The sequence below is a fragment of the Stegostoma tigrinum genome, chromosome 13 (genome assembly GCF_030684315.1).
Source record: "Stegostoma tigrinum isolate sSteTig4 chromosome 13, sSteTig4.hap1, whole genome shotgun sequence".
In the NCBI taxonomy this organism is placed as follows: Eukaryota; Metazoa; Chordata; class Chondrichthyes; order Orectolobiformes; family Stegostomatidae; genus Stegostoma; species Stegostoma tigrinum.
Genome location: NC_081366.1, coordinates 22,747,812 through 22,760,071, shown reverse-complemented (window position 1 = coordinate 22,760,071; position 12,260 = coordinate 22,747,812). Strand labels below are relative to the sequence as shown.

At 39.7% G+C, this 12,260-nt stretch overlaps 1 protein-coding gene across 2 annotated transcripts in view; it reads left to right on the top strand.

Moving 5' to 3' along the window:
* sgcd (sarcoglycan, delta (dystrophin-associated glycoprotein)) overlaps positions 1-12,260 on the top strand; it is a 483,273-nt gene that overhangs the window by 88,594 nt on the left and 382,419 nt on the right. The window lies entirely within an intron of this gene.

Below are 12,260 nucleotides of genomic sequence, written 5' to 3'. Positions count from 1 at the left end.
CCTGTGGATGAAGGGCCTGTCATATGAGGATTGCTTGAGGACTCTCGGTCTGTACTCGATGGAGTTTAGAAGGATGAAGGTGATCTGCCCAGAATCGATACGGAAAAGACGTTTCCACTAGCTGGATACACATGGGCCTGAGGACACAGTCTTAGAGTGAATGGCCGATCCTTTAGAATTGAGATGAAGAGGAATTTCTTCAGCTAGACGATAGTTAATCTGTGGAACCCATTGCAGCAGAAGACTGTGGAGGTCAAGTTATTGCATGTGTTTAAGACAGAGATAGATAGGTTCTTGGTTGGTAAGGGAATCCATGGTCACAGGGTAATGGCAGCAGAATGGGGTTGAGAAACATATATCAGCCAAGACCAAATTGTGGAACAGACACAATGGGCCAAATAGCCTAATTCTGCTCCTTTATCTTATGGCTGCTTCCTTGAAAATTTCACTTTATGAGGCAAATGGGTTATAAAGTCAGAATTCTGCAGCTGTCATGACCTCTGAAATTGAGTGGATTCAATACATAGAGCAGATTTTGCAGGAATAAGAGAAAGTTTCCTGTTCCTCACTAGTTTTGTAGTTATATCACTTGCACATTTCCTGGATTGTTTCACTAGGACTGTTGTTTGATTTCTTAAAGGCCTTTCTTTTCAGTGGAGAATTCTGTTCTGTGATGCTGTTTCTCACAAATTCCTGGGGAGCTCAGAGTTTTAAAATGCAGGACCATAGCTTCATGTAGTTCAAACTTAAGATGGCTGCCATGTTAACTCTTGTTGAATCATGGTGACACAAAATAAATTTATCTTGGAAATCCCTGTGAGCATTTCTTCCAGTCTGGTCTCAGAAGTTTTGAACAATCACATCCTCAATGACTGAATGTGTTGTCAGGGGGTCAGTTGAATTTTAAACCTCAGTGATTGATGCTTAGATAAGATAGCAGTCTATCTGCTTTTGGTTGGCAGTGAATTAACAGGGGCAATTATGTGACATGGCAGCCATTTTTGCATGCTGTGTTTATTAGTTAGAAAGTCAAATTGGCCTTTTTTATGCCTGGTATTGGTAAATTTGTATGTTAATCAATCTAAAAGAAAGGTTTAATAAAATTGAATAATCTAACTTGGAGCATTGCTAACATTACAGTTAAATTGGAAATATAAGCCAGGAGGACGTTCCTGTTTTTATCATGTAATTGTTGCAAGTTTAAATTCCTGCCTTACATATATTGCTTGCAAACATATTGCAGGAGTGGGTGTCTCTACGTGTAGAAGTGTGCCCAAACTGCCCAGAACCTGACTGCACAATAGTGTAACCTAGGGCTGTGATAACAGTGTATTTAGGTGATATGACTCAGGATACCTCTACAATCCATTATCTTTCTTGACTTAAAATGCTTCTCATCTCTCTTCCCGTAAAGTCTTTCTGAGGCCAACTCCCATAGCTTTTGGTTTAAATCTTGGCTGCCTATGAATCTATCGTTTTTTTATATCATCTTAAATGAGTAGCCAGGAACAGAGCTTTCATGTGTCCTGAATGCCTAGGATGATTACAATTGATATGCCTTTTAAAGTTCAAAGCTCTGGTTATTTGTAATTTAACCATCATTGCCTTCTTTAAAATAATCTGTTTATAATTTTCTTTAAGGCCCAGCATTTAAAAGCAAATCTTCATGTACTTCTTATTGTAACATATTTAAGAAAACTGAATATTTAATTGTATTATCTTCTAAAAAAATCAATCCAAAGATTTGAGTGTTTCTGACACAGTATTTATTGCTCATTCACAAATACCCATGAGAAGGTGCTGCCTTGAACCTGCTGTTCCTGTATTTTAGATACATCCACAGTGCTAATGAGAGGGTTACTTCAGCATCTTGACCCTGCTTAAATGGAAAGACTTGCTCAGGTGGTTTAATAGCATACTGTATAGGAGGCATAGTCGCATTTTTATTCATAGAATCTGAGTTTGGATCTAAATAGTCCACCATGAAAATCTTTTGTTTGTGAAGTAAACCTTGTACTTCGCACAAGCTTACAAAAGTGGATTCTAGCTTAAATTCAACAGAGGTTGGCACAAACACGAATGTAGGGCCTTGGGTGCTGTAACATTTCCACTGGTGCTGTTGACGTTAAGGTATATTGTGGTACAGCGCATGCTGATTCAACTTAAGAGAGCATGATGGTATTGTCTAAAAACATGATTTATTTCCCATCACTAGCATTGTTCATCTTAATGAATGTACAGTGTGGTTTGAATAATTTTGTGCTGAAACAATGATCATAAATATTGAGTGAATTCCCAAGGTTTTCTTGAGCAAGTGTCAAAGTTTACAGGTCAACGTGTTGTTAGTCCCAGTCAGGGCACCTCTATTTGTGTTGGTCATGTACCCTGATAAGTCCTACAGATTTATCCTGTAGCAGCCAACAATCTTCACAAAAGTACTCTGTTTTATGACAGCCGAGACACTTAGATCTTTGGACATCACTTTGACCCTCAGTGATTTCCATCTCACTAAAACTCCACTTTTATGTAATGACTGAAATAGAAGGGATGCACTTTCGCTAGTCCCACTATTCCATGGTCTCAACTAAAATTTAATTGTATATCCATATCCCGGTGTGGCCGCATATATGCCTTCTCCATATTAGATTTAAGAGATAAAATTCCGTGAATTGGGTTCCTTTAATAAACAGAAAATAATTAATTTATTATTAAACCAAAATGGTTGAACATAAATTGTAATATGAAAATATAAACAATAATCCCTCTGAATACGCACACAGCGTGTGTGGTAAGTAAAGAAAAATACAATGGATTTCTTTCTGTAGGGATTCCCTTGTGGAAGAATAAACGCTTTTAGCCAGTATATCTTTATTTTCAAAACGATAAGATATTTAAAGTCCAGAGGCTAGTGACCTGACGTTTTGGCATGTGTAGATAAATGTCACCAAGCTTGGGAAAATACTTCTGCATCTTTGGCAGATGCAGCTTCTTCAGAAAATGCAGCATTGAGAGGCTTCTCAGTTTCTTTTCAAGACAATAGTCAGGTTTCCCACTGGTTTCTTAATGAGAGTGCTTCAGAAAACAGGAAGCATGGGTTGAGCGGCCTGTTTCTTAGCAGGCTTCACCAAACTCAAAATCCAAACTTCAAGTCTACAAAACACTGTTCAAACACAACACCCATAAAACCCAGTTACAAAAACAGACAAGTGTTTTCCCTTGAAGTGAGCTCAAGCAACCTAAAGCAGATGTTATCTTGGACTGGAGATAACAGTAACTGCAGATGCTGGAGAATTCGAGATAACAAGGTGTTGAGCTGGATGAACGCAGCAGGCCAGGCAGCATCTTCGGAGCAGGAAAGCTGACATTTCGGGCCTTCATCAGCCCGAAACGTCAGCTTTCCTGCTCCTAAGATGATGCTTGGCCTGTTGTGTTCATCCAGATCCACACCTTGTTATCTCGGACTGTGCAGGTTCTTGGAATTGCGTTGTCAAAAAGCTTCAAATGTCTTTTCATTGAGGTTTTAAAAAGAGTTAATCCAAATATCTTTGCAATCCATCAAGCTCAAGCCCCGGAAAAAGGAAGCTATTGTATGTTTCTTTTGAAGCGCCAAATGAAATATAAAAATTGTGATCTTGTGTAAACCTTGTTCACATTCCCTGATTGTTAATACTACTTCAAACAATACTCTCCTCTTCTCCCCTTCCTAGAGCACTTTTCCTTGCAAGAGCAGGTGATGCTACACCTGCCCTTTTACTTTCTCCATTTCTACATCTTGCAAGTGAAATAACAATTTATTTGTACTTCTTTCAATTCAGTATATCGATTCAGTGCACAAGACGCAGTTGTCTTCATGTCAAGGATACTAAACACAGATTTAGTGACCACTTTGTGGAATGGCTCGATTCAGTCCATAAATGTGACACTGAGCTTCCAGTGGCCTGTCTTTCTGTATTTCCACCCCACTCCCATTTTGACCTGCCTTTTTTTGGCCTCTTACACTGCTCCTTTGAAACTCAAAACTTGAGGGAAAAGCACTTCCCTTTTCAATGAGCTAATTTAGACCCTTTCAGACTCAGTACTTAGTTTGACAATATTGGAACTTAGTTTGCATTTTTAAATTTGTTTTTATATGGGTGCTGCTGGTAGTGCTTCTGCATTTTTCCATGAATACTTCATCTTGTCACATCTTTCATTTTACTACTTGTCACATTGGCTATCTTTTTCTCTCTTGTTGCTTTCATCCCTTTTGTTATTTGTTTTCTATTGTCTTCCATCGTTTCAGATGGAGACCTTTGATTTTGTTATTTTTCTCCCTCTCCGCTCTCCACTCTCCCCACAAAAAGTTTAAAATATCTTTTCATTTTTGGACCCATTTTGAAGCTGTTATATCTCTAATGTTATTCAATTCTGGGAAATGTTGTTGACCTTAAACAATACCATTTCGCTTTCCACAGATGCTTTCTGATTTGCTGTTTTTTTTCTGTTTTTATTTCATTGTTCTGTCAGCGAAATGTCACAAACCTTAAATGTTTTCATTCCTGTTACACATCATGTCCTCTGTGCACTCTATATTACACTTTAGTTTTTTTAACTCTAGTATATTCAGGTTTTCTTAAATAATATCAAAGACAAATGGAGTTCTTTTGATGTATCGTCTGAACAAAAGGGTTGGCATCCATAAATCACCATCAGAAGAATTAATGAAAAAAGTGCAAGAGGGTGACAGTGAAGGAAGCAGCTGGACAATATCAAAGATTGGCTTAACTCCAATAACAAGGTCATCCACTACAATGATAAGAAAGCCGTGAAGAAATTGGTCACCTGCACCAATCAGCATCACACTTAGTGGCTACATTCCATGTGGATTACATTTTCTTTCTGTTTTACGTTGCATTGACCAACTTGCATTTGGTGAATGTGTATGCAATTGTGTCCTATTGTTTACAATAACATTTTGATGACTATCCTTCACTTAATGTATTTATTGTATTTTCTTGCCTTTTATCTGATGTGTTTTATACAAATGTTCTGCTGTTTGGTACACCCAGTAGAGATCTGCAGGGCCTTGTTCTTATATTACTAGAAGATCCAAGTAAATTGCTAATAGGTAAAAGGTTTAATTTCACTCATATTTACAAAGACAGGCGGCTGTTCATCTTTCTTCAAAAAGAAAAGCCAGAGGTGTGGTTGTAATTTGTGACGTGAAGGAGAAAATTGTTATTCTACAAGGCTGTCAATACTGAGATGGTACCCATTCGCGATGTCAAGGAAACCAGTCAATTTCGTTTTAAATCACATTATTTGCTTGCTTGTTTTGAAATGTTTTTGGTTAAATCCAACTGGAGCAAATCTCCATTCATTTAGTTTAATTTCTTCACCATGCCATGATTTGAACTGCAAATGGGAGGCGAGCAAAACTATTACCTGGTGTTTCACTGTACATAGATTCAGGGAAGGTTAATGTGTAATCAATGACAAGGAAGAACATTCTTCCTTTAGGTTTCTAAAGTAGCAATTAAAGTGGATTGTTGTCCAGTATTATTATATAAAAGTGTGATGGAATTTTGAAAGCATCTAAATAAGCAGAGTAATAAAGCTGCTTTATCATTTTAACAGCAGTGTCCTCATCAATTTCAAGCCAATTTCAAATATTAAAACTCAGACAGCAATTGACTGCTCTAAGCTTGATTAATTGAGATCTAAGATTATAAGTAGGCTTGGAGCCACATTGACAAAAAGTTTTACATTTAGTGCAAAATAATTACATGGGGATTATATACCTTTATAGGAACTTGTGGATTTCAATATACATTGAATATAAAACTTATACAGCTACAGCTTGGACTTATAAGTGTTTTACAGGAGCAATTGTGATAAAATAACACAAAACCATTTAGAGATACAGTAGGACAGGTGACCATAGCTTTTTCGACAAACAGGAGGCTGGAAGAACACAGCAAACCAGGCAGCATCCACCACAGTGTTTTAGCTTTTATTAATAGAGAGATTGAGTTCCGGAACCAAGAGGTTATGGTGAAGTTGTACAAAACTCTGGTGCGGCCGCACTTGGAGTATTGCGTATAGTTCTGGTCACCGCATTATAAGAAGGATGCGGAAGCTTTGGAAAGGATGCAGAGGAGATTTACTAGGATGGTGCCTGGTATGGAGGGAAGGTCGTACGAGGAAAGGCTGAGGGACTTGAGGCTGTTTTCGTTAGAGAGAAGAAGGTTGAGAGATGACTTAATTGAGACATATAAAATAATCAGAGGGTTAGATAGGGTGGATAGGGAAAGCCTTTTTCCTAAGATGGTGACGGCGAGCACGAGGGGGCATAGCTTTAAATTAAGGGGTGAAAGGTATAGGACAGATGTCAGAGGTAGTTTCTTAACTCAGAGTAGTAGGGTATGGAACGCTTTGCCTGCAACGGTGGTAGATTTGCCAACTTTAAGTACATTTAAGTCGTCATTGGACAAGCAGAAGGACGTACATGGAATAGTGTAGGTTAGATGGGTTTCAGATTGGTATGACAGGTCGGCACAACATCGAGGGCCGAAGGGCCTGTATTGTGCTGAAATGTTCTATCTATGTTCTATACCTTAGTCAAGGAGGTAAGATTTAAGTAGGAAGTGCAAGTGAAAGAGGTGTGTAGGAAATAAATTTCTCATCTCAGGGCTGAAGCGTCTAAATCATAACCACTAGTAGTGAAACAAAGAAAATCAATGTCTGAGGACAGGATTGAAGCATCGCACAGAGGGTGATAAGGCTAGAGTAGGATGCAGGAATAGATAGCAGTAATGCTATGTAAAATATAAAACCAAAGTAGTTTAAAATCTAGGTTGTTGGATTGAGAACCAGTGTGTGTCAATGAGCACAAGTGTGTTGCATAAACTGGGCTTGCTAGAATGTGGGCACCACTGCATTGTTCTTGTCAAAAGCACATTGTCGTTACCAGCAGGTGCCACATAGGTGATATAGGTGGCATGTGTGATCTGAGGAAGCCCAGGTTCACACTGGGGTAGAGGGCTGAGGTTTAGTGGACATTTAAGCATGACGTGAGCTGGAGTGCAATGTTAGAGAGGTGGCCCTCTGCACTGACACTTTTCATCAACTGTATTGTGGTCTGCTATGTTATATCTTTATCACTTGAATACTCTGTTTTAGAACATTACTGCCACTACACTGCCTTAGTTTTGGATGCTAGTAGCATGAATGTGTCTTCTGGTATTGAGCTACTTAGACACCAATAACCATATTTACTAAATTATCCATTCAGATATATCCCCTCATTTTTCTTCTGGACTGTAATTTTCAATAAAACTTTACCATACAATTGGTTATGTAACATTTTCAGAGAATTAGACTCAAACTCATACAGTTCTCAGCAGTATTTAAATATCTGTTCCTGGGCTGCTTTGTTCATTTACATCTTCCTATTGCCCTTAGTGACTAAGCTTGCATCATTCTACTTCATGACAAACTTTCACTTTCTGCTTCAAATGTAGCTCAATGCAAGCTTGAGGAACATCACTTCATTTTCCACTTAGGCATTTTATAACCTCGCAGACTCAGTATTGAGTCCTGCTACTTTATATGCCCTTTTTCTTACATCCCCTCCCTCCACTCTGCTCAGACTCGTGTGACTTGTTGGCTTTGCGGTCAGCAGTGAGGACCCATTTTCTCCTTTTTATACCCTTTATATATACTCATTTTACATCTCTAACTCTCCTTTACCACCATGGTCACTAACTACTGTCTTTTGCTCTGGTCGCCTTCACAATCAGTTCCGAAAAAGAGTCAAAAAGTTATATAAATGTATAGCACAGGAACAGACCCTTCAGTCCAACTCATCAATGTTGACCAGATATTTTAAATTAATCTAGTTCCATTTACCAACATTTAGCCTACATCCCTGTCACCCTTTCCTATTCAGAGATCCATCCAGATGCCTTTCCAAATGTAATTGTACGAGCCTCACCACTTATTCTGGCAACCCTTTCCAGGCACCACAGTCTGCGCGAAAATGTCATCCCTTAGGTCCCTTTTAAATCTTTCCTCCCTCACCTTAAACCTGTGCCCTCTGGTTTTGGACTCACCCACTCCAGGGAAAGGTCCTTGCCTATTTACTCTATCCATTGCCCTCATGATTTTATAACCTTCTACAAGGACACCTTCAGCCCCCAAAGCCCCAGGGAAAATAGCCCCAGCCTATTCAGCCTCTCCCTATAGTGCAAACGCTCCAGCCCTGGCAACATACATGTCTCGTCAGGCAGCTGTATGCACTCCTCCTGCAGGTCATGTTGGAAGGCCATCCAGTAAAAGCTCATTACCACGCTGAGCAAATGAGCAAGAATTGTGGCGATGCTTCTGATTGGGTTCCTATTAGAGACATCCATAGCGAGCCCCATAAAGGCAAGAGTAGACTCTCTGCTCAACTTCCTGTGTCTCATTGGTGCCTGGCAAATCCAAATTAATTTATCAATTTCCATGGTTTTTCTCCATGCTTGTTGTTGTGACAGTGGTCATAGCTCCTGCAGGTGCTGCTGGGATTGAAGAATATTTGATGCTGTGATTGTTCTTGCCTATAAAGGAACAGTTGGAGAGCTGCTTGGCTGATATTTATTTCCCTTGGGGAAATGGAAAGCTCAGAATCATTGAATCCCTGCAGTGCAGAAGGAAGTCGTTCAGCCCACTGAGTCTGCACTGAGCCTCTGAAGATCCCCACCCAAACTCACCAATCCCTGTAACCCCACACAGGTTTGTTTTGACCATGGCTAACCCATTAAACTGCACGTTTCTGGACACGATGGGCCAATCAATAGCATGACCAATCCATTAACCTGCACATTTTTAGACTGTGGGAAGAAATTGGAGCACTTGGAAGCAACCCACGTAGACAGGGAAAGAATATGTAAGCTCCATACAGATAGTCATCCAAGGCCTAAATTGAATCCAGCTTTCCTGGTGTTGTGAGGCAGCAGTGCTGACCACTGAGGCATCATCCTGTCCTAAGTTGTTGTGGTTGAGTAAGAATAGAAGCGATAGGAGCAGGAGTAGAACATTCAGCCCCTTGGGCAGGCCCTGGAATTTCACAAAATCATTGACCCAGACCTCAACTCCTCTTTCATGCCATCTCCTCGTATTCTTTAACTCTTTGATACTTCAAAAAATCTATCCACCTCTTCTTCAAATACTGTTAGAGATCTAGCCTCCACAATTGTCTAGGATAGAGAATTCCACACATTCACCACCTTCTGAGGGAAGAAATTCCTTCACATCTCATTTTGAAATGAATTGCCCCCTGTTCTGTAATTATTCCCCTACTTCAAACTGCCCTTCGTCTTATGTAGGAAACATAACCTGAAACATCTTATCGACATCTACCATGTCTAGCCTCCTCAAGATCTTGTATATTTCAAGAAGATCACCATTCAATTTTTGAAACTAATGAATAAAGGCCTACCTTGTTTAGCCATTCTTGGTAAGTCAGCCCCTTCATCCCAGGAATCAGTCTAGTGAATCTCTTTTGAGCTGCCTATAATGCCAATACATCCTTTCTGAAGTACACAAACCAAAACTTTATATATTACTGCAGGTGTGGCTTCACAATCATCCAGTACAGGTGTATCAAGAATGCCCCAATATAACAGCAATCATTTAGTATATGAATTCCAAAATTCAATTTTCCATCATAATTATTTGCTGCACCTGTATGCTCACTTTTTGTGTTCTACACACAAGAACACCCAGATCCCCCTGAGTTCCACTTTTTTGGAGACTCAGTTCATTTTGCTGAACAAGGTACCTCACAAAAAATTAAGCAGTGAGATAAGAGGCCTTGGTGTAAGAGATAGTATATTGGCATGGATATAGGCTTGGCTCATGGGCAGGAAACAGTGGATGGAGGTAAGAGGTTCTTTTTTAGGTTAGTGACCTGCGACCAGTGGTGTTAAACAGGGATAAGTGCTGGGACCACAACTGTTCGCAATTAATGACTTGGAGAAAGGCAGTGAATGTACTGGAGCCAAATGACAAAACTAGGCAGAAAGGCAGCCTGCAAGAGAGATATCAATGGTTTACAAAGAGATACTGATAGATTAAGTAAGAGGGCAAAATGTTGGCAAACAGAGTAAATTGTGAAATTGTTCATTTTGGGAAGGGAGAATTTTAAAAAAATTGTTATTTAAATTGAGGAAAAAGAGTAGAAAGCTGCAACACAAAGGGACTTGGGGTTATTTGTGCACAAAATACAGAAAGTTGGCATACAAATGCAGCAGTTGATCAGGAAAGGTTAATGGAATGTTACTTCAAGGAGTATAAGAGTCAGGGTAATAAAATGTGAGGCTGGATGAACACAGCAGGCCAAGCAGCATCTCAGGAGCACAAAAGCTGACGCTTCGGCCCGAAACGTCAGCTTTTGTGCTCCTGAGATGCTGCTTGGCCTGCTGTGTTCATCCAGCCTCACATTTTACTATCTTGGATTCTCCCGCATCTGCAGTTCCCATTATCTCTGATACTAGTATAAGAGTCAGGATGCCTTCCTGTAGGGGGTGCTGGTGAGACCACATCTGGAGTACTGTGAGCAGCTTTGGCCCCCTTATTTAAGAAAAGATATAATTTCATTGGAGTCCGAACAGAGAACATTCACTAAGATGATCCCAGTTTGGAGAGATGGTCTAATGAGCAAAGATTAAGCAGGGTGGGACTCTACTCACTGGAATTTAGAAGAATAAGAGGTGGTCTTTCTCTTGCTATTGCTCATTTGCACCACACTTATTTCAAATTACAGTAAAATGCACCTATGTTATTATTTACCGCCTCACTGATACCTTTGTTTAATAATGACCTACCTTAGCTCCTTCTTCCTTTTGCTACATCCGAACATTAAGTTTCTAGAGTCCTAGTCATATTGCAGCCATGTCTCAACGTCTGTCAGTTCATTTTCATCTGTTTCTATTTGTGCTGTCAAACTTACTTACTTGAATAGCTTGAATAGCTTGAATAAACTGTTTCTATGCTCTATCAGCCTGTGTAACTTCCCGACACCAGATGTAAATTTAACAGGTTCCCATATTTCCTGATTTTTCTCTCTCTCGCTTCTCATCTCACACTTTTACAGATTAGAACATAGAACAGTACAGCACAGAACAGGCCCTTCAGCCCACAATGTTGTGCCGACCATTGATCCTCATGTATGCACCCTCAAATTTCTGTGACCATATACATGTCCAGCAGTCTCTTAAATGACCCCAATGACCTTGCTTCCACAACTGCTGCTGGCAACGCATTCCATGCTCTCACAACTTGTTACAAATAATGTGCAGCTTCAAAAGCAGGGATTTAAACTTTTGCTTTTTACCATTATTAATTAATCTAGTTCTAATTTCTGCTGCAGTCTTCTGATTGTATCTTTTATCCTTTCCTGTCACACTTTGATTATTGTTCACTTTTTCATTCTTGCTCTCTCATTTCTTTATGATTTATTAAACTTCCCCTCGAGTGAACACCTGCCTCTCAGCTAATTTGTTGAAAGTGCTATCTAAACCCTAGTTATATGATTTGCCAGGATACTAATCGCAGCAATCGCACTAATCCAATGAAGCCCGTTCCAGTGGATCAGCTGTCTATTTCTCGAGTACTGGTGATTGCACCCAGAGCCCATTTCTACTGCACCTATATTTGAGTTACAATATACCGATGTAATCTTATTTACTGAACACCAATTTGCATGTGGCTCAGGTAGTAATCCTTTTGATTACCTTTGTTATTTTGCTTTCTAATTTAACCCTAAATTGCTCCTAATCCCTCAGCAGTACCTGTTTCCTCGTCCAATTTATTATTTGGTACCTATGTGGATCATGACAGCTTGCCTTGAACTCTTACGTCCCACTCCAAAGTAGAGGATATGTCCTCAACGTTTGCACCAGGAAGGCAACACAACTATAAGGATGTTGCAAAAGACAGTACCTATTTCTATAAATGTGGTTCCCCTATTACTATAATGTTTCTCTTTCACCTCCACTTGAGTGATGCTATGTATCTCAGTGCTTTAGTCTGTTCACTCATGTTCGCTGCAGGCTACCCCCTCATCTACTCTGGGAACAAGAATCTCAAACCCAAGGATGAGGGTCATTCAGTGCTAAATTCTAAATGCCAATACCTGTCTCATTCACACACACACTGTCTTGTTCCTGACCACAGATCAAACTTGACACAACTAATCTAAGGTACGTGACTGTCTCCTTAAAAACTATGTCACAGGT